At 45.4% G+C, this 23,684-nt stretch overlaps 1 protein-coding gene across 3 annotated transcripts in view; it reads right to left on the bottom strand.

Moving 5' to 3' along the window:
- Positions 1-20,511, bottom strand: part of MICAL2 (microtubule associated monooxygenase, calponin and LIM domain containing 2) — a 107,628-nt gene extending 87,117 nt beyond the window's left edge. Inside the window, exon 1 of one of the 3 annotated variants that reach the window (XM_056493899.1) lies at positions 20,226-20,511. The gene's annotated coding sequence lies outside the window, so the exon portion shown is untranslated. The remainder of the gene's footprint in view (positions 1-20,225) is intronic. The other 2 variants (XM_056493900.1, XM_056493902.1) reach the window with 2 other exon arrangements.
- Positions 20,512-23,684: the final 3,173 nt, after the last annotated feature.

Here is a 23,684-nt window from a genome sequence, read left to right as displayed (position 1 = left end):
GTCCTAGATACCTGATGAACAAACCCCCAATGTTCAGATTCTTTCCCTAAGCAGAATTTATGTAACAGCAAGTGACATTTTGGTCTTAAGAATTCAAGGAAACCTGCAGCCAGAAGTCAAGATGGTTTGATGGACTTTTTTTATGCTGTTGCACAAGTTAGGGTCAAAGGAGCAATTTAGAATTGGCACAATCACTTGCCACAAGCAAATGCACAAAACAGGCTACACAGAAACACCATCACAAGTTACACCAGAACTGAAGAAACCAGAGAACAAGTAATCATAGAGAGCCCCCCTTTTCCTACCACTCTTGCCAAAAGAAAGGGTTTGGTGCTCTAGCACATAGAAAGGAATTTTATCTCCACGTCTCCACATGTTCAATGCTGAAGTTATGTCTTTGGAGCCTTACCTTGTCATGTGCTGATGATATAAAGTAATGATGTTTGGCCTGCTAAGCCCCACTGGCTTTTCCTAGTAACATGATCACTGTCAAACTGTGCCTGATATTCCAGATAAATACCCTGACATCCTGCAAGAGCAATGCTATTCTAAATTAACACGAGTTTCAAAGAACTAAAATACTTTCACTGTGGCACTCCCTTATCCTTCTTTAACCCTGTTCTCCAACTCTAATGGGGAGCATCTTAGAGTCAGCCAAGGTCCACAGAAAGTATCCAAGTGGCTTTCACGTTTTCCAAGAAAATTGTTACAGGTTATGTATAAATTTGTCCTCAGAAGAAGGTCTACCTGGACTCAAGTTCAGAAATTTAAGTCATGTATTTTTTTTCTTGCTATTAAAGAATTATCCTGCAGTCCAAGAAACCAAAAACTAAATCAATGCTTGCCTAACTTCCCACATAATTAGTTATTTTACTTGGAACGTCATCTGTTGGCTGATAGTTTCAGAATAAATTGTTAGAAAGGCCTTTGAAGTCATGCTTCTCAGTTTAACACTGTTCACAAACTATTCATTCTCTGCTTGCATTTCCTTCAAAGAAGAAGAAAGAAAACATAACCAAGTGTATTTAAGTAAAGAAGAGACCCACCATGTCTATCTCACCATCCTCTAATACAGAAAAATATTATGCAACTTATTAAAGAGATCCCACAGGGAGATATAAGGAAGCATTTGGAATACTCACATTCCCTGTCTGTGCTCAAAATAAATAACCTTTGTATGCACATCATCAGTCTGTGGTGGGTTTGTGGGTAAAATAAATTGGCAACGTTGAGAGTTTGTACATTTTCTTAGACCAAATGTCATGATTAAACACTTGGTGCCAAGAAAAAGTCAGGAAGTTTTTGTTTTCCCCTCTGAATACTTCATTTATAGCACGTTTCATGCCCTCTTCTGCAGAGCTTTGAGAGGTAAAAGCAGGAACTTTTTGCCTTTCAGAAGATGTGAATTTCCAAGCAGCTGAGTACCATGGAGTTGCCCCGACTCAGGAGAGCTCAGGACATCTTTCAAAAGATGTGATTTTCCAAGCAGTGGAGTGGCTCTTTTATCAAGCTTGTTCCACAAAGCTTTGGCCTTCCATGTGGTTACTCTTGAATTCACTTTGGTGTAAAAGTTTCCATTGTCCAAAGCATCCAATTCAAGTTGGCCAGTGAGAATATTGAAGGCCTGAATGCTGCCTTTGCATGTTGATGCTTGTACAAAGTTTTCAAATATCTGGCTCAGATAGATAAAAGTCACACTGGCTCAGGAGAGCTCAGGACACCTTTCAGAAGATGTGATTTTCAAAGCAGCTGAGTGCCATGAGTTTGCACAGACTTAGGAGGAGCTCAGGACACCTTTCAGAAGATGTGATTTTCCAAGCAGCTGAGTGCCATGAGTTTGCAGACTTAGGAGGAGCTCAGGACACCGTAGGCAGGCTGGAGCCCTGGATGATGGGCAAGCACAGCCCCAGCAGGAGCGAGCCTGGCTCTGGCTAGGCAGAGCTACACCACAGGCTTAGGCCAGGCCTAAAGGGACCAAGAGACCCAACAGCTCCATGGCAAAGGCAGGGAACAGCCGTGTGACACACTGCAAGAGCATACCATGTGTTGGAATGACCCCTTGGTGAAGATAAACACTAATAGCCACGGGGCTGGAATGGCTTGATAGGCACACGCCTCAGCATTTGAGGCCCATTTAAACAAAACACTTCAAATCAAGGCTAAACACTTCCTTGACCCGACCTTTAAATCTGCCTGAGATATTTCTATAGCAGGGAAGTGGAAGTATTTATTTTCCTTTTCTCTCAAAATAATTGGAGAGGAATTGGAGCGAAATGGGGAGCGGGGCAGCGGCAGCCGGACACGCTCTGCTCTGGCACTGAAATAACCTCACATTCTGCTGCCTCAGCCGGAGCTACAGAGCACTGCTGCCTCTCCACTGCTCTGGGAGCTCACCACCAGCATCCTCAGAAGTTAACTCTGATCTCTGGGTGATCACAAGTGTTTAACTCAGTGCCGTTTTCTGCCCACAGACGCCGGAGTTCATGGCCTCGGCCGCTGCCCTCAGCGGGGAAGAGCAGAGCAGTATCCGGACCAGGCAAAGAAGAAAAGCAGCATGTGGCAGTGCTGATAGCAGTGAGGACAAGGCAGCACCCACTGCAGGCTAAGGACAAAAACATTTTTAGCACGGAGTGCAAGTGCTGCACACACACAGGCCTGGCCTGGCCTTCCTCCAGGCAGGACACCTTCTCCAGCCTTAGAGCCTCCCTTTTCCAACACCACAAAGCTGAGACTCTGGTTTTTCTGGGCACAAAATCTTCTCCTCAGGAACTTCCAACACACTCCCATCTCGCCCATACTGAAAAACTGAGGAGTGGCATCTCAGAAGAGACATTTGCTCACTAGTGAAGCATTTCTCCTTGCTGTGTCAGAGGTCATGTTCTCCAAAAAAGTAACATTTTGTGGTCAAGAAAGCAGGATGAGACAGGAGACTGGTTACTAAGGTTTTTGGATTGCTGGGAACACCACATTTTCTGTTCTTTTTTTTTTTTTTTTTTGGCATGAACACTGTGTTGACAGATGACAGAGCTGAAGATGGTGCTCTAAGTATATGCAGCTGATGGAGAAGTATGAATTTCTTTCTGAGGAGTCACTGATATTCCACTGCAGTATTGTATATAACTCACTAGAAGCAATGCAATAAGAATAAAAAGTTCAACAGGGTCATTCTTCCCTATAATTAAAGTTTCCTGTTCTGTAACTGTCTCAAAGACTTAAGAGGCAATGCATTAACTGCTTACCTGTAGTAGAAAAATTAACAGTGTTTGGCAAAGTACTTGAGTTCTTATAGTATTATCATTTATCCTTTTACTTCCTTCATCATATGACAGATCAGATCCCTCTAGGGACAAAATACAGAGCCAAAATTTTAATCAAGGTGAGTATTGATGCTAAAACTGCAAACGATGCTTTTTAAAGTGACTTTTGAACTTCCTCTAGTAGCACGATCCAGAAAATAAAATGCATTTTTTTGGAAACTTCACTGAAGTGGTACAGAGCCCAGTAAGAATTTGGGTCAGTGAAAGGAAAAGAAGGAGAGAGCAGGAAATAGGCTGGACAAATAGTTCTTTTAAGTCAGAACTGAAGCATTCGTGGGTTAAGACACAAGAATTGTCATTTTAGGTCCCATGCTTGATGTACTAAGCCCTCAGAAGAACTTGGCCTTCCCATGGCATTGCAGGAGTCTCTGGAGGGCACAGAACACACTGGGAAGAAGAAGGGCTCAGTTTCAATGGCCTCTCCACTGTCAGAAGTTATCCCTGCCCCCTTTCTGCCTCCAGCCAGGGTAACAGGAATGTCAGATAAGGAAAGCTGAGAAGTGCTGCTCATGCCTGGTGGCTGCCCAAGAAGAAAGTGAAAATCTTGTTACAACTAAAAGGAAGGCAGTGCAGAAAGGGCAGAGAGAAAGCAGAAGTTAAAGCAATGGCACATGCACAGATATATCCATAGGAAAGCTAATGCCTCCAGTCTTGGCTGGTATTTCCTGCCAGCAAAACAAGCTCTGCTACTGCAGACAATCCTGAGAACACTGAAAAAAGCAGCTCCACTGTCAGGGCAATTCCAGCAAGTGTCTCTAGTCAGAGGGATGTATGGAGCTCATTGACATCTGCACATGGAGTCTCTCAGCAGCAAGCTCAGCAAGCAGTAAAGTTGACATATGTGAGTCATTACAGGAAAAAAACACAACGTTTGACAGCAGCCCCATACAAATTACTTGTCAGCAAGGTCTCAAGGTACTACCCACAAAAATTAAAAACCTCTTTTGGCTTATTTGTCCCACTGGAACAAGAACAACCCTAATTTAATTCAAACTTGAAGCACTTAAGTTCTTCCTTAGTCCCTTAATGCGCTGCTTCTAATACTTGAGAACATGTTGCTCAGGGAGATCAGAAAAGGATTAAATTCCTAGCATTTCAATACCACTAATCCTGATTCCATTTTCAATACAGCCCTAATTCTGCCATGTTTACCAAGACTAAACTCTTTTAGTAAGACTCCAGTTTGGCATGCAGGATACAATACATTTATTGTTGGCTTAAGGTTAGAAACAACAACAGAAACAAATGACAGCGTTCTGCAATGCCTGGTAATCATAGCAGTCATGTACTCCAGCCCTTCCTCACCATCAGCTAAAACTCCAGTATTTCTGCTGTCTCTCTCCCTGACTGAACTGTCAAAGAGATCAATGCCACCATAAAAAGTGAAATTTGCAAGTGAAACTGGCCATGTTACACTACTTCCTGAGTTTTTCAGCTTAGTTTCTACTGTGATGCACTTTGTTTTTGTGGAGAATGTAAACATTTCTATCTGGAGGAAACACAGCTTTTTGGTGGTTTGGTTTCTTTGCATGTTGTCCTGAAAATGACATAAAAGGAAAAGAGAATTATATGTGATTCTGGTAACAAGGGAAGCTCTCATTTGCTTTGCTTATAAAACTAGTTAAAAGCATGTTGGTCTGAAATACTAGTTTTGTGCTGGCCACAAGTAGACAACCCATTCCTTAAGATACATAGCCCTACCAGAAACATCAATGAAGGGAAGCTGCCTCTCAACAAAGCCTCACAAACTGTCTCTGTAAACAGCCAAATTACTCTCTGTATTTTTATGAAAAGCCGACTTCCACAGAACTCCTGCAAAATAACTTTTGGGGCCAAGTATGGAATTCAAAACAGCTCCCACTGAGACACTGTGTGCCTGTGAACTCACAAGGTTACCGTGCACGCTATCAGCTTGTTTTGCAGCAGTGGTTATATGAGACATTTCAAGTTACATGAGACATTTCAAGCACAAGCCTTCCAGCAAGTGCTGCTGTGCCCATTTAACCTGTTGCAGCTGGAAGCACCCCTGATAAAACACAGCTGGAAACACATGCAGGAGCACACTGAGGCTTGGCACGGGCTATTTGGGATATATTCACAGAAAGTACAAAATAAAATGACCTATCTGTAGGATTTTATCTGCCACACAGACTGAGTCACATTCCACATGTTTTAAAGCTGGAAGCTTTAAGAATAGCCTGTTTTGGGGCACAGCACTTCCAGACAAATCCAGCACAGAACTGGCAGCCTCACCATTCTGCTGTCTGCACAGGTAGTCCTGTCCTGTGAGCATCACTGAACCCCTCAGATCCTCACCTGGCAAAGCAAAGGCACAGGTTTTTCAAATGAACAACATCCAGGCATCTGTATGCAGCTTATACTCAAGCTACTCATCAGAAACACCATCATTTCTGAAGAATTAGTTCTAAAATAAAGAAATTTTCATTTTTTATTTTAAAGCAATGTTGTTGTAGCTACACCAGTGGAAATTCTAAATCTAAACCTTCGAGACCAATGGTTTTAAGGAGAAATGTCTCTAGCTCAATTCTTATTCTATGCAGGTTACAGTAAGTACTTGAAAATTATTTTTTACAGGGCTGCTGGAAGCTCTGCTGCAAAGTCCCAAGTTTCCATGTAGTCTGCATCTTCAAAAGTTACTGTACATGATTATACCACAGTCATTTGGGGTTAATCCTATGCATAAACAAGATATTAAAACCTGACTCTTGTTTAGACTGGTTATGAGGAAGAACATTTTTCAGCTCTGTTGTAGTAGATCAGAAACACAATATAAACAACAGTAGAAAGTTTATGCTGATGTTTTCCCAGGTTAGGATCACAAGAACAAAGGAAGACAGAAGGGTAACATCAGCCTACAAAAAAGCATACCTCTTAAGAAAAGGCACCTGTTATTTAAGCTAGAAAGACGATTTATGGATGTAGTCTCAGTGAAAACAATTTAAAGGACAATCTCCAAGCTCTTTGAAACTCCTGCCTTTCTTTTCCTACAGTGACACTCTAATTTCAAGTTCACAAGCTGGAACAGCATAGATATTAATCACAGAATAGGCAGGGCTGGCTGTCTTTTGATCAGCACAAGATTTTCTGCTTTCAATAGGATGTTTGGAACACTGAGCCAGACTAACTTGGAGGGCAAGTAATACTCTAATTTTCCATTCCCAAACTCACAGCAGCAGGGAGATGGCAGGGCAGGACACTCTGAGCAGAGATGGATGACACAAGATGATGATGGAGAGGGAACTCTGGCACCACTCCTGCCCAGCTGCCAGTGGGAACTTCAACATCCCACTTCTCTCACAGCCCCGTGTACTCCTCTCTGCAGGTCACAGGCAAAACTCAGATGGCACCACTGTGACCATGAGGAAGACTAATAAAAGCATACCCTGTAGCTGACAGAGCCCTGTCAGCAAAAACCCTGGCACATATAAAGCTATACCAACAAAACTGAGCCACATTCGGCAGCGGTTCCTCTAGTGCAGCTTTCCCTTTGTGTGCACAGGGACCTAATTATGGAGCAAATACACCATCAAAGAAAACAAACACATGAAGCAGTAAAAAGAAGACTCTCTTAGTCAGCAGTCACAGACATGGTGCTGGTTCATGCCACTTTGAGAACAGGAATAATGCAGAAGGATGGGGCAGCAAGGCAGGCATGAACTGGCACAGCCATGTGGGATTTCTGGGGCAGCCCAGCAGGGAGTAAGGCACACAGAGTGCCACCAGTCTGGAATCCTTGAAGCCACCCAATGCCCAGGTACAGCCTGTCTGTCCCCTCACTGTGATCTCTCCCAGCCCAGAAAGCAAAAAAGGTCAGCAGCAATGCTGCTTCTCTGAGAGCTGCCCAAAAACATCAAAAACTTTCACCAGAAAGTGCCCTCAGAGAACGCTGGACGTCAAAGCAAGGCTGTCTTTTGTTTCTCCCCAGGATTTCTGTCAGAAAGGAAATTAATATTTGTTCAGGATTTTTTGAAGCAAAAATATGAAATGATAGCTGTGCTGAAGCAAACAATCCAGGTTATGTCTTTGGAGAGAAAAAGAACAGCACCAGTGTTGGTTTTCATAGATATGTGCCAAAAGCTCTCAGGAGTGTTTCAGATCATCTTTCCAAGCATGGATCTGTAGGTCTCTGCTCACCAGGACGTGTCCCTCTGGTTGCTGGGGCTGTGGCAATTACCCAAGAGGAATAAACAGCTGGCACTGGGGCTGCAAGACCCTGAGGGCTCCAGTCCACAATAATTCATCTGGCAGAGCTGCCCTCATCTGTAGACATCAGACTTCCAGATCAGTAGCGAGGATTAATCCATTGAAAACACAGACAGGATTGCTTTGCCAATGATCAAAGAAATGAAACATTCTGGGCAGCATTTCATATGCATACACACACATTTTTAGGAATCAACACATTCCATCAGTGTAATTTTATTTTTTTTTCAACTCAAGGTAGCACACAGTTCTTCCTGTGTTTTACTGGGGCGTTAATTGCTATCAGTCACACTGAAATCCATGGGAACCACAAAGTGAAGAATCAAAGAAACCCCAAAGCAGTTCTGAGTTGTAAATGATAGGTTCCTCGGGTGCAGCAATGCCAATTCACCACCAATAAACAGCCATTGAATGGCAGTGGAGAACTGAGAAGCCACACCCAGACAAGTCAGCCAGAGGGTGATGGGAAACTAGAAGATTAGGTTAAACACCAAACTCTGCTCCAAGGAGCATTTACACAAAAAGACAAAAACAGAGAGAAAGCTACTGTGTTAGCTTTGTATCTGTTTTATGTTTTTTGTCCTTGTAAACTGCACCCACAGTTACCAGAAGAGATTGGAAAAGACAGTTTCTGAAAGTAGAAACAGTATTTTTGGAATAAAATGTGCAGGACAATTTCTACCCTCCCTCTTCGCCCAGACTTCCCAAAAAATGAAGAAAAACAAAGTATAAAAAAAAACCAAATAAAGATGCCAAGGGAGTTACAAAAACATGATCCATTTCTGCTGCAGAAAAATCCTCACAGTCAAACTATAGAATACATCCTGAAATATTAGTTTTGGGACATCCACTAAAAAAAGGAAAAGGAGGAAAAAAAAGACCCATGGGAGTAATATGCTAGGAAGCAGTCCTATCAAGAAAAGTGACCCATGGGAGTGATAAGCTAGGAAGCAGTCCCACCAAGAAATTAAATGTTCTGAGGGCAGAACATCATTAACCAAGAACAGGAGGGATGACAAATGCATCTCTGTTTTCATAAGGCAAGCTGAGATATAGTCAGGATTAAATAATGATTCATCTTCTCCAGCACAGCATAGTTTACTAGAAACTGTAAAACACAAAAAAACCCACTTTTTAACAGTAATTGTTCATCACACAGCCTGGCTACAGAAGCCTAGGGTTTAAATTCTCTATGTAAGTCCTGTCAACAGTAATGAAGGTCAGAGGTGGTTGCACCTTCTCTGTTGAAGTTTTTATGCAACAATGGCCATTTGCTTCCAGTCATCTCCCAAACTGGATGACCTGTGCTGTAATACATAGATGTTATCATCATGTCCTTCATTAGTCATCCATTTGAAAAACTTATTTTATCATGTACCTGTATTTCACTGCATGGAAGTGGGCAGACACTATAGGAGTGCAAGCACTCTTAAAAGTGCCAAGGCAAAGGACAATGTTCATTTTTTCTAACAGGTTGCTTTTCTCACTGTCATCCAGTCCTAACTTTCACTTCAGCATACACAAGAATCAAAATCTCTCAGTGCCAGCATGCATCTGTGGCCACACCAGCACACATAGCTGAGAGGCAACGTGAGCAGTGCATTTAGAGAGCTGAGCCTGTGTAAGTGCACAAACATCACAGGTATGTCACACAGACCCAGGAAGCTTTAGGGCAGTGCTGCTGCTCCATTCCCATATATCGACATGAGTTATGTGGAGCAGCCACAGCTGTTTGGGGACCCTGAAATGCTGCCATGTGTGACTGCACGGTGCTTACTTCAGCTCGGTGCTCTCAGGCCACAGGAGATAAGAGGCATCACATTTCTTCCTGCAGCTACAGGAAGGCAGAACTAAAACTGCTTTGGTGCCCCAACTCTCAAACAGCCTGTAATTTTCAGAAAGGGATTAACTTGTTCTGAGTTCCCAGAGTGCTCAAGGTGCTGATTAGAATGGCTTTCTGACAGAAAACAACAATTTAGGAAGGCAAGTGGTTTGCAGAAAACATCTTGGGTCAAGTTGATTTTGCTTTAGCTGAGCCCTCACCACTGATCCCCTGGGCACCACATTCCTCCCTCACTGTGCTGCTCTGCCAAGAGCAGGGACTGGGGAATGGGAACTGCTGGAACAGTGGAAGTTTTTATCCAACTGCTGATCAGGAAACCTAGAACTCATTCAGCCAATGTGCCTACACAAAGCAGAGCAACTGAAAACACTGAAGACATGTTCCATCATTACTGTTCCTTAATACACAGCTCAAACAGCTTAAGTATGCCTCAATTTATAGAGACCAAGAAGGAAAACAGAGGAACTGACCTTCAGGAAAAGGACAGAGATAAAAATGTGAATCTAAACTATTCACAAAAGAAATACTATTTAGTTCTCCACTTTACAAATATGATAAAGAAAAAAAATGTTTTGTTACTGAGCCCAATACTTTGTTGGCTTGGACTTCATTCTGTTTTTATATTAGCACAGATTCCTCCCTCTCTTCTGCATACAGGCAAACAGGATTGCTTTTATTTCACTGAAATGTGTAACCAGATCTTCACCTATGCTCCAGTTATCAAGGTTTAGTTAACAAGGAATGAGGAGCTGGCTAATGCCCTAATACTGTATTACCACTCTGATTAAATACCAACACAACCAGTGCCCCAAAAGCCATATGCACAGAACAGGCTTTGTTGCAGCATCTTTCAAAAGCAGGACATCCTTGGAGCTCACTATACAGTCTCTGGGAGGTCATAAACACATGAAAACAGCACAGAAACTCAGCTTTTCTACCCAGACAGGGAGTTAATATATTTTATCCCCCCCAACAACTGCTTGGAACTGCTACTTGGATTACCAAAGAGAACAAGACAGTGATACACTGCATAAAAAAGGTTTGGGACATTTGGCACACCGGGTCCAAAAGGATACAATTTGCATGTTATGAGCTCGCCCTCATCAAGGAAAAAAAAAATTGAGTCAACATAAAAACTAAATCTCAGGTGAAGATTAAAGGGTATTTATATCAGCTCTGGAAGCAAAAATTTCAAGAAACAGTGCTTTCTTTTGTGTGCAAGTCATACCACAGCCAGACATGACTTAAAAGAAAACTCTCACACCAGTAGCCAGAGTTTAAAAAAAAAACCAAAGAGAAAAAAAAGGATAAAAGGAAAAAGGCACATCAACATTAAAAAAGCTCATATGCCAGGCCAGGCATTTCCATAATGCATTTCTAAATCAGAAAACCTTATTGAAGGAAGTCTGGAAGTGACTGCAGCAGTCACTGAGCCAGTCCATTTCCTCATTTCCTCAAGGTACAACACGAGAGGCTTTACCCCTGCCCTCATTCCTGCCAGCACACAGCACTGTGAAGCACATGAAGTTCAAACCCTGCTGTGCGCAGCACAGACTATCCAGGCTGGGAACTTCCCAAGGGAGCATCCCCGTGCCCTCGGTGCTGCTCCTGGAGCTGGGCAGGGCTCTCAGACCTCCTGTCCCTGCCCCAGCCAGGCTGAGCACGGCTTCTTCCCTGATGCTATCAACTAACTCCAGGCAATTCCTTCCTTCTGTGTCTGGGGAAAAGGGCTCCTCTCTAGGCAAATCTACCAGCTACCTCTGACTGCTGTGTTCAACACCACACACACATATCCAGGGAATATCACAGCCATGGATTTGGCTTGTGAGCACATGCTGCAGTGCTCCTGCTGCCACTAGAGATGTGGAGCTCCCAGGAGAAGCACTTGCTCTGTTTCATTTGATGGTTTATCTGTCCTCCATGATCAGAATTCTGCCTCCCTCCACCACACACAGCAGGAGCTCTTCCACCCCTGCCCTTGGCTGACCACCAGTCCTGCCAGAGAACACCACCAGTGCCCTGCCTGGGGGAGCAGCACAAGGCAACACCGAGAAAAACCTCAAAAGCCTTGGAAAGGAAAGGTTTGCTCACCAGATGTCCTAGTGCATAAGTCAGTGACATCCAGAATAGTTTATTCTTGGCTTTGTGTGACTGACAAGGCAAGGTAATTGTGCTAGAAGCCTGTTTTCTTCACTGGACAAAAGATGCCAAAGGTTTGCATAGAAGAAGACTAAAAAATTTGTGAAGAGGTACAAGTTACAGATGTCAAGTTGGCTGCTACAACCCTCCTTATGCTGCCCATGAATATATAAGCAGGGCCTAGGGGAGATTGCTAGGAAAAAAAGTGCAGAAGGCAGCACTTCATTGGATTCCTAATATCCAGCATATCAACTGATTCTGAATCAAGTTTTGCAGAGCCCATTTCCCCGAGGTGTCCTGGCACGAACAGTTCACCTGGGTGTTTTCAGGTCAGCACAGCAGCAGGCAGAGAGCACCCTTGCCTTCCAAAAACAGAAGCTGGCAGCTCTGCACAGCCCCCTTCCAGCCCACCCTCCTGCTGCTGGGTGATGCACTTGGGTGCTGGCTCCTCTTACCTCTCCTGGCAGGGCCACAGAGTCACTGCGTCTCGTCTGGCAGCTCTTGGGCAGGGCTCCCATCATCTCCAGCGGGTTAAAAGGTCAGCTGAGTAAATCAGCTTAGGGCAGAGCCCAGCAGCAGGGGCAAGGATCACAGCAAGGACGTCCAGCACAGCCACTGCTCTTGGGGCTTCACCACCCTGGGTGTGCAAAGTGCTGGAGGGGGAGAGGAAACAGCCTGGGCACAAGGGCAGAGAGCACCAGCTCTGACAGACTGTGTGACTGCACAGGCACTTCTGGGGTTAAATGCAGTAAATACAACGTCCTTGCACTCCCAGACAGGAACCCCAGATTTCAGCAACAGCTACCTACACAATTACCAGATGGCTTTCTCCCCTTTCTTGCCTGTGCCCTATTTTTCTCATCCCTGTGAGGCTGCACACACACCTCACAGCTCAAAGCCGACAATTTTATTGCTGGAAGTTTAATCAAAAGTGATAAGAACATAATCTACAATACAGGCTTAGAGGAGAAAATAAAAAGGTAAAGACAAATAAACTGAATGAGCAATAAAGTACAATTTTGGTGGAAGAAAGAGGAACCTTTGGCCCAAGTCTGGCTGCCACTCTGACACTTTGTGACACAAGTTCACAACAGCCCTGTAAGCGACACTGACCAAAACCTTCAAGCAGCAGTAACTTGAGTGAAATTTTAAAACATGCTATACAGGCAGAAAACTCAGCTGTCTCCACCTCTCCTGAGCACTGGCAAGGTTATCATTAGAGTGTCAGTGCTGTAAAACAAACCCAGTCATCTGCCATTGCACCAGCGACAGGATGGCTCTGCTGAGAGCACCTGGCAGGGTGTGCCAGGCGAAACTGCATCAGCACAGCTCGTGACTCAGCACCCACTGCCTCTGCCAGCACCCAGCTGGAATGATGAAAACTTCTCCTCACCTCCCCCTCCCACCCACCAGAACACAGGAAATACATGGAGACTCTCCATGTGAGCACAGATCTGTTTGGCAATTCAATAATTCAATAATTAATGTCAATGTTACCTTTTTTGCTTCATTCTAATGTGAGAGGTAATATTTATGTTGCCAATACTAGTTTCTAGTGATGAGGTCCAAAATAATCAATTACTTTTCATTTTAAATTCCCCAAGCCTCTCACTGAATAGAGAAAATAAAGAATAGAGAAAAGAATAGAGAAATAGAGAAAATATAGAATAGAGAAAAGCTCTCATTCCTCTGGATAGTCTTCCCAAAGAAATCAGAATCATCATTATAATCATAATAGAATCATCAGCCAAAAGGAAGAAAACACTGTTTGACTTCACCTCCTCCTCCAAAATTAAAAGAAACACCTATTCCAGCCCTGCAACTGGCAAAATATCCCAGCTAAATATTATACAACAGACAAAACCCAAAAGAAATGTAGAAAATTTGGATTCAAAATATGTGGTGCTTCTCCATTATGACAAAGGTGTATTTTTTTTTTTTTTACTGGAGAAACAGTCATTAAAACAATGTAGTGATGGCTTCCATGAACCCATCAGAAGCACTGCTCACAACCTTGCAATGCCTCTTGAAACCCAGCAGGAAAGTTGGGCAAAGTCATGACTTAAGCTGACTTTGTAGAAGTCTCAGTAACTCTCTTGCCCACACTTTCAATAAATGTTGCATGTGGGTTGGCCTACTGGCTGGATAACAAGTGATTGGGCAGAGTGGCAAGGAAAATCTTGCCATCCTTGGCTATTCAGTAGAGCAAATAAAACTGAAAATTAGAGGTTCACCTTCTTCATTCACTAGAACCATTAAAGCGAAAAAACCCCGTGATATATCTGCATTAATATGTACCTCTAAATTAAATCTTGTGTGCAAATGTAAATCTGCTGTACTGTGTGTGTCATTCCTGGATTTACCTTGGAAATTATTGAACTAAGAGAGACAGATAATTACACAGCTGTTTTTCAGAAGCCAGTGTTTGTAGCTCCATTGGCTAGTGATTTCAAACAAGCCAAATTGCCTCACAAACAAGTTCTGGGTCAGAATCCACAAAACTTTACAACAAAAGGCAGAAGTTTCATATGGACACTGCTTTGCAGAACCTCCTGACCATCCTGAAGGATGCAGGCAGAAAAAGCTGAGTCAAGAAACTCTGTCAAACACAGCATTAAGCTATTAATGTATTTTACTGAGTGTCAGGGAGAACCTTAGACTAACCTCTGTAAGGGAAGGGTGCTGTGAACAACACACAAAAATATCTTACCTTGCTCTGAAACAGCCATATAGTTCTTTTTGGTGTCCATTAATGCCTGATAAACAAAATAACTGGGAGATGTGCTTTGATTCCATAACACTGAGCCCCCTTCTAGGGGAGAACTCCTGGGGGAATAATGCTGTGCTCTTCTATCTTTAACATGAAAATTGATATGTGAAGTAGTCACCAGAATTACTCCACAGGGAATACTAAAGGCAGCTTTTTCCCCACAGTGTGCACAAAGCTGGCCTGGTGCACATTAACCTATTTTCCTGCCTGCTTATCTAAGCATCCCAGCTACAAATGAGATGTGGATGAGGCATTTTTGGACACCTAATGTTGACTTGGTGCCACGGCAGAGTTTAAGAGAGTAAGTACAGCAAGAGGGATTTGATTACATCCACAAACTCAGTTTTTGAATGCACCAATAGTTCATATTTATGGAGCTTGTGCCCAAGCCTTAACCATGTGCATGTTTCTGACATTCATTCAAGCACATTAATGTTCTGAACACAAATATTGTACACAGAAGTGTCAGCTGTTACTTTTAAAAATCCAGACTGAAATGGGAGGAACCTACACTCCACATTCATAGTCTGAAATCTTAAAAATTACTCCAGACTTCAATATCCTTCTGTCCCTACAGCCATGTAATCACTGAAACAATTTTCTGAACTGACAGAAACAGTTGGCTGCATAGATGGCAACCAAAAGAATTTGTAGCACTCAGTGAAAGGGGAAAATCAAATACCAAGCAGCAGGCCAGGAGATCAGATCTGAACGAGAACTCGTTCACATAAATTATCCAAGCCCAAATATCACATTCCAGCAGGAGGTTTCTGAGTTCAGCTGGGATGGAAATGAGACCTGGAGAAGTAAGCTCTTGTGTCAGGATGCCCACTGCCCTGCTGCTCTGGAAGGAGAAAGGCAGTGGCTACTGAAGTGCAGGAGCAGATCCTGTGTCCGACCCACAGCTGGGGTGAGTGATTAGCACTGACTGCACATTTACCACCACCAAGTCAAGCCCAACATAAGCCCCATTTTTCCTTCTGATCAGCTCAGATTGCTATTTTACATAATTCCCCAGATCAGCACAAGGGGCCATAAAGACAATCAATAAGAACCAGCCTGATAACAAGCACATACAATAGGTGAACCTGTCTGAAAGGAGGTCAAACTATGAATAAGCAGAAACCAAAAAGTACCCAGTATCTTGTAAAGTTCTTTTTTAACCAGAGCTTTCCTCAGCTAGAAAGGGTGTCAGCAGAGAACATTGCATTCCGTTCTGAATTCCTCCCTTTGCTTTTAGCAACAGCCTTCACTTGTTTCTGTAAATCCTTCTGTGCTGCTCCCTGCGTGCAGGAGTTTAGAGGGCAAGGGTACTGCACGCCCCTGACACCACTAACAGATGGGGCTCACCTCAGCCAATAACACAGATTATGGTCTTTGCAATACACTCTTATCCCATCACACACAAAAGAGAATTCCACTATCTGCCAAACACGAGGCTTCTCAGAGGGGAAAATTTGTCTTTTGCTCCACCTTCTGCTTTGCTGTTTACAAAACTGCCTTTTTTTTTTTTCCTCAACTCCATCATACATGATTTGCACATCAAAGGCTAGGGAAAAAAATCTTGGAACACTGAAAAGCCTTCCAGTTAGCTATGGGAGTCACCTATTCAGGTAAGAAAATGACAAAATATGTTATCAGAATCAGGTATTCATTTAATGTCCTTAGTCTTCTAAAAGTAACACTATATAATAAAAATATTATGGTTCCAGTGTCTCACCACCCCCAGAGCAAAGAATTTCTTCCTGATAGCTAATCTAATCCTGCCCTCTTTCAGTTTAAAGCCATTACCCCTTGTCCTATCGCTACCTGCCCTTGTAAAAGGTCCCTCTCCAGCTCTCTTGGAGCTCCTTTTGGTACTGGAAGGGTGGCCTAAGGTCTGTTGAATTAATACCACACTATTCAAATCTGATTACAAAGCATCCCTGCTTATTCCCAACAAAGACTTTGCATGGCTTTGGGAATTCTGTTTGGATGCTCAGCGATGGCAGCAATAGAGAAGGATGAACTGCAGCACCCCTTTGGGCATTACTGCAGTCTAAACAGGCAATAAGCTGCCAGCTTAAAAGGTCTGAGAAGGATTTATGTGGACTAAAGAAACTGCTTTTGAGGAAGCCAAAACTCCACAACACACAATGCCAGGCTCAGTCATTTTAAAATCTGAATTGGTAATGTCCCCTTGGCTGAATGCAGCAATTGGAGAAACTGCTGCCCTTATTTCTCCAGAGCATGGCTGAGGAGATGCCAGAGCCAAGAACAAAAGTTTAAATCCAGTCCCCCTATTTCCATCACAAAATTCTATACACCACCTGCCTTGCCAGGTTTTGCCATCACAGCTCTAGGGGGCCAGCTCTAGCAAGAAGAAACAAAGCCAAGTTTCCTCTTGTCTGTTACTGGGACACTGAAATAAGAACAATCAGAATTTAACTAAACATAAGCTATGGCAGTAGTGTATTCTAATTTATGTTGTGGTACCACCTACCTTTCCCAACACAGAATGGGGTTGCTCTTGTTCCTCTCCCCACACAGTAAACTGCCCACAAAAACGTGGAGGAGATAAGAAAACCCCTGAAAACATAACCCCCACTGAACACAGGGTTATCAACCCAGTGCAGAAGGAGGGCTTGATAGCACACACAGCTCAGATTTAGGGACAAGTCTGAATTTTTTTCCTTTCATGGAACTTGGAGTCCAAAGATAATTTTGGGTAACTTTTTACTTGCTTGTAAATGTAACTGCATACATGAAAGAGTTAGTCATCTTCTCCAGGTCAAAAATAAACACAGCAATTTCCAGAATGTGTCACAACACAATATTAACTGCGTATCTGCACAGTCACTGAATCAGTGGACACTTAATAGCCTTAATTTAGAATACCTATATTTTCCAGAATCAGTCTAATGCACCCTGAACTACTAAGATCACTTCTGGAAGAGTCAGTTTGCTGCACAAACACCTCTAAAAGTGTCCCAGTGATAAGAAACCAGCAGTGCCCTCCCTGCACAGCTGAGCTGCCAGACACAGGGCAGGGGCTGTGCTTTTCAAGTTCAGGGGCTCCTCACACAGAAAGAGCTTGAACAGGAAAGGTGCAGCACCAAATTCCTGCAATACAGGTACACATCTATTAGAGAGGCTGCCAGCACAGACACAGAAAGCAACCTTCAGCCTTTCTGTAGCTTCTTGGCTCCAGGTCCAACACATGAGCAAGCAGAGAAAACAAAAGGACTATTGGGAGGCAGACTTCAGATTCAGACACCTGAAAATGTCTTCATTTGAAGGGAATCAAAACACACCATAGCCTCAAGAAGCAAAGCCTCTTCCCCTAGGAAAGAGAGCTTTTCTGCTGACACCAGGGGAATCAGAGTGAGGAGCAGGAACAGATACAGGTTACTCACAGCAAATGTCACAGTCCCAATGGGAAACATGTACCACGTCAAAGTCTTCCCTGGAGTTCTCAAGATACCAGTTATAAAATACCAGAGCAGCAAGACAGCTGGAGCAGGTATGTGCTAAAAGAGGTGAAAGGCTTAAAGCATACTCATGGAGAAACTGGAGAGCAGTCACTTCTCCTGTTTTATGGTTTCTTACACTCCAAGAACATCTCCAGCCAAAACACAGGCTCTCTCAGCCTCCACGAAAAATGGGATATCAATTAGAAAACCCTGCTTCAGCACACCTCAGCAAAAACCTAACCTCTTCAGATCATCCATCTAGATTCTAGGGAACTGAAGGAAATGTGATCTCCCCACAAACAGCACCACCCTGATGTCAGGGATCTGGTAATGCTACGCAACTTCAGAGCAACATCGAGGCAATCCACTAAAAACAAACAAAAAGGAAATTCAGAGTGAAACAGACACAACTTCCCATTTCTGCATGCTTTTCTCTATACCAGTTCACCTGATTTTACAGACAGGGCAGGAAAAGTCACATCACTTGCTGCACACCACATGGAAAGGGGAAGTGGAATGAAGCATGCTTCGGTTTCCCTTCAGAACTTCACTTCTCCACCACACATTCTAAGATGCATCTGCAGTATTTTTTCCTAGTACCATGAAGAGAACACTAACAAACACCAACCAGCGTTTCAAAAGGTGTGACCCCAATGTCCCAGCCCCTTCAGCTCTGCTCTCTGCCTAGGGGCAGCCAGCAGCTATAAGGAGCAGGGGGCAAAATTCAAATCAGGGGAGTAAAGTGGCTAATTACTCCTTGGAGCAGCAAGAAAAACGGTTAAAAAGATGCATTTTATATTCTACAGCTTGTATTTTCAAGCAGAGAACTGCAAATTTGTATGTTTTCTCTATCTCTAAAGAAGTGAAACGTGACAAAAACTGACACTGACATAAGGTTCAAGATCAGGGACATGCTGAGAGTTGAGTCAACACTAAATTTAAATTCTTAAAACCTTTACTGACCTCATAATACACAGAGAAAAACTGTGTGGCATCTCTAGAGTCGGGAGCAAAAGTCTATTGCCGCTTCAGGGCAATTTCTCAGATGCACCCTCCAGAAAGGATAAAGCACCCAGTTTTTAGAGAAACACCCAGACACCTCAAACTAAGCATAAGTGGGCACACACTCCCTTGGAGTGCCTGTGTCAATGATAACAGACGTGAATTCCAGCTCTCTTGTCAGATAATCTGTTTTCCACCCATGTAATGTAATTAGCACCCAAAACAAAGTGGCGAAACGAGGGAAGCAAGATGCCCTCTTTTCTACCAGATCAAGGCATTTCGTGAGCATCAATTAGATGTTAATGTCCCTGGGAGGCAAGCGTGACAAGTCTTATTAAGCCATTTCAAAGATTAGGACAGTGAGTCACAGGGAGATTAAGAACTTCCTCAAAACCAAAAGCAGAGTCAGAGAGGGGGCAGCTACACCCCGGCTGGGACTGGCAGCAGAGAACGGCGCTGCTCCACCTCACTGAAAGGTTTAGAGCCTCTAAAGTGAAAAAAAAAATATTATGAAAAAAAAAAAAAAAAGTTTTAAAAAGTTTTTAAAGCCGACAGGCACCTCCAGATTTTTTTCAATAAGCTTGGGAGAGAACGTAAAACTTTTTGATACTGGCTCAACCTTACAGGCAAATAAATCTAGTCACCAGTCCAGGAGGCAGCTGTCTGAATTCGCGTCACATGCTGAATTTACACATGAAAAACGGAGCGAACGCGACAAGACAATCGCTATCACAGGTTAGCAAACACTTCAAAGCGCAAGGAGAAACTCAGCAGGTGCCCTCCCCAATTAGCCCAAAAGGTGAGCAGAGAGGGATGTTAGGCTGATTAACGCACTCATTAGGACGCGTCCAAACTAAGAGCCCGCTGCAGTGTTGTAACACGTTCGGAAAGCGCTCGGCTGCCTTAATCGCAGGGTGCTCACCGAGCGAAAAGATTGGTTTGACTTTTCCTGCGTGGCCGTCCGAGCCAGCCCGGCACCGGGACCGGGACCGGACCCGCCAGCGGGGCACGGCACAGCACAGCCCAGCACGGAACAGCCCGGCTGGGCTCGGTACTGCCAGTGGGGCACGGCACAGCCCGGCTCGGCACTGCCAGTAGGGCACGGCACAGCCCGGTTGGACACGGCCAGTGGGGCACGGCACAGCCCAGCACTGCCAGTGGGGCACGGAACAGCCCGGATCGGCTCGGTACTGCCAGTGGGGCACGGAACAGCCCGGATCGGCTCGGTACTGCCAGTGGGGCACGGCCAGTGGGTACGGAACAGCCCGGCTCGGCTGGGCTCGGAACAGCCCAGCCCCGCACGGCACTGCCCAACCCGCTCGGCATGGCCCGGTCTTGGCACGGCACAGCCCGGCCCGGCTCGCCACAGCCGGACAGCCCTGAGCGCCGCCGCCCGCGGAGCAGAGCCCGGCCCGGGGCGCTCCCTTCCCTTCCCTCCCTCGCTCCCCGCTCCAGCCCCGCTCCCAGCCCCGCCGCACCTGCTCCGGCTGTCCCGCGGTCTCGGCGGCTGCGGCGGCGGCGCCGCTCCTCATGCTGCCGGCGCTGCTCGGCGCGGCTGCCCGGGCTCGGGGCGGGGCCCGCGGCCCGCCCGCCCCATCCCGGCCCGGCCCGGCCCGGCCCGGCCCAGCCCGGCCCCCGCGCAAGGTGCGCGTTCCCGACCGCAGCTGCTCCCGGGCGTTTCCCCGGGGTTGCTCCCGGGCTGTGTCCCGGCCGTTCCCCACGGCCCTTGTGGGTGGTTTTGAGGAGTTTCGGGCCCCGAGCGGCTCGGAGCGCGGATCCTGCCGTGAGGGAAGCGCTGCGGGACGCGGGGCGCTTCCTCCCGCCTGCTGAAGCTCTGTGTGTGAGGAAGCGCAAGCGGTCGGCAGGGCCGGGAAGGATTCGGTCCGCAGGCAAAGAAAAAACCGCTGGGGACAAAGGTCAAGGTCAGCTAACAGCGCTGGCACTGTGACACCCCGCCGTCGGCAGTGACATCTTGCTGACGGCAGAGATGAAAAAAGGAAGGAAAGCAATCAGGAATGACTTGAAGTGCCGCAGCAGGAAGGGCGGATGAGCTGAACCCATATGGGGCTTGAGGAGAGCCCCAGCAGGCCCGTTTATGGCCGGTCACAGATGCTGCCGTGCCACAGTGTCCCTGAAGCCGGTGTCCCTGCAGCGATGTCCCTGCAGCCGCTGTCCCTGCAGCCGCTGTCCCTGCAGCCGGTGTCCCTGCAGCCGATGTCACTGCAGCCCATGTCCCTGCAGCCGGTGTCCCTGCAGCCGATGTCACTGCAGCGATGTCCCTGCAGCCGATGTCCCTGCAGCCGGTGTCCCTGCAGCCGATGTCACTGCAGCGATGTCCCTGCAGCCGATGTCCCTGCAGCCGCTGTCCCTGCAGCGATGTCACTGCAGCCCAGGGACGCTGCAGCCGGTGTCCCTGCAGCCGATGTCACTGCAGCGATGTCCCTGCAGCCCATGTCCCTGCAGCCGGTGTCCCTGCAGCCCATGTCCCTGCAGCCGCTGTCCCTGCAGCGATGTCACTGCAGCCCAGGGACGCTGCAGCCGGTGTCCCTGCAGCCGATGTCACTGCAGCGATGTCCCTGCAGCCCATGTCCCTGCAGCCGGTGTCCCTGCAGCCCATGTCCCTGCAGCCGCTGTCCCTGCAGCGATGTCACTGCAGCCCAGGGACGCTGCAGCCGGTGTCCCTGCAGCGATGTCCCTGCAGCCGATGTCCCTGCAGCCCATGTCCCTGCAGCCGGTATCACTGCAGCGATGTCCCTGCAGCCGGTGTCCCTGCAGCCCAGGGACGCTGCAGAAGGCGGGGACAGCGCCGGGACCCTGGCTCATGAGCTCTCACCCTTCTCACTCCGCAGCCAAACCTGGAGCGGCTTCTGGACGACGTGGAGACAGAAAAGGTGTGAATGTGGCCCTTTTCATCCATGCACTGCTGAATGTAACATCGTATCTAGTGACCCGAGTGCTTCAGCCAACTCTGTAAAATGATTTGTTGATCTAAAGGCAAGAATTTTATTGTAGAAAATACCTCTCGTTTGGGTTGAGATTTGTCTTCTAGTTTTTCGCATCATGCTTGGCTGAACCCAAGTTTTACTCAATGATTAACTTTGAATTGCAGTATGTTTGTCTGCTAATTTAACTTCAGGAGATTAACTGTACTTTTTCCTCAAAGTGATAAAAGCAAGAATATAGAAATAATGGTGCATACCATTTCCCTGTTATCTAAAAGACTATCATCTTTAGCAGCCTTGGGGAAGGCAAGAACAAGGAATGAGAAAATCCTCTTGGCAAACTTCCAAGAGAAAAAAGTGATCTGTAGTTACCAAAGGGGGATATGTTTATGAAAGAAATCATATCTATATGATTTTTTACGAAGTCTTGCTAGTTTCAGTCCACCACTGAGAGCCAGAGAACCCAGAAAATACAAAGTCTAAAATAATTTAGCCCCTGCTGGGAAGTACTCCAAAACTTCTTCTTCAGGTTAAATGTTCCTTTTTGGTTAGGAAAGATGCTTACAGCACTGGTTTCCCACATGCCTGTTCACCTTCACAACTGTTGTCTTCCCTCCATGCCTCTCAAAAAACGTTAATAAGTCCATAAAAAATAACCCTTTCCTGCTAAGTTCTTCCAAAACTTTTCTGCATCATCAAGGGCTGCATGAAGACCAGCAGGAATGTTGCTGTTTACTAACTATAATTATTTGCTATAATTATTTACTGTTTGATCTTTGAAAGTGGCTGGAAGATGACAGTATCATTCACACTAAGCTGTTATCACAACCACCATTAAAAATTATGTTTCATTAAATGTTACTTCACCAGAATGAAGAAATTCTTTATTCACAGTCGCACCTACCTCTCTCCAAATAGACAGCCTAGTCACTCTGAGCTAGGATGAATGCACATCAGTTAAAGATTAGATGAATAGGCATTAATCAGGAGCCCCCAATCTGGCATTACATGGGGCTCTGTGGGATATCCTAGCCCACCCTCCATTCTTTGAGGTGTGGGACAAACAGGCAGAAAGAGAAATAGCAACTTCTCTGGGTGCTGCACAGCCTCCCCTTCCCCTGAGACCAAATTCCTAACCCTTTTCTAAACAGTGTGGCTGCTTTGTAAATTTTTTTTTTCAATCCTAGCCTGTTCTCCTCCATTGAAAGGAGAGGAAAAGGGAATAAGCATGGTCCTTACAAAAACCAATCCAGCCTTACTAACTGGTGTAAAGCTGTACCTGCTAACTCTGCTGCAGGACCTGGATCCCTCTCTGTGGCTGGTGATGTGCAGCACTCCCTCTCCTGACATGTGCAAGCCTATCTATTCAAATTCTTGTAAATGGCTTCCTATCTGCATATCCAGCACAATGAGAGCCCTTCTTGTGGTATTCAAACAACTTGTCTGATCCTTTCTGATGAACTGTGGGTGTCTTCAAAGTTAACTGAATTTTTCATACAGGAGGGATGGCCTGGTTGTGGGCTGGCTCTCAGGAGACCGTGCTGAGCTCCCTCCTCAATACTTTATTTTCTTTATGACTTGGAGAATTCATCATCTATCAGTTTGTGATCTATAGGGCAAGGATTTCTTTCCCTCCTGGGGATCATGAGGATGAAGCCCTCGTGTGAGGCTGAAACCTTGACATTCTGCTGCATCATGTGAAAGGCCACTGTGGGTATTTATTTGAAGTTGCTCATCACACTCAACTCTGGTGAGAATCAGTAGTTAAATACAAATTTTCGTGTTCTCTTCCTTCATCAATGCTTTTTGGTTTGTATCAGCATAGCAAACCATCAGGGTGGTTTTTTTAGAGGGATTTTGCTTTGTAGAGTGAGGAAAAGAAAACAGATCTAAGGAAAGGAAGCTGGATTCTTTACGTGGGAGCATGTAATTTTCCTGGGGCCTGGAATAGCTGGATTTTCTTACCACATGTGCAGGAAATAGCCCTTCCTACCC

Source organism: Oenanthe melanoleuca, chromosome 5, assembly GCF_029582105.1.
Source record: "Oenanthe melanoleuca isolate GR-GAL-2019-014 chromosome 5, OMel1.0, whole genome shotgun sequence".
NCBI classification, from domain to species: Eukaryota; Metazoa; Chordata; class Aves; order Passeriformes; family Muscicapidae; genus Oenanthe; species Oenanthe melanoleuca.
Note: the sequence above shows the minus strand (reverse complement) of the source record. Positions and strands in the feature narration are given on the sequence as shown.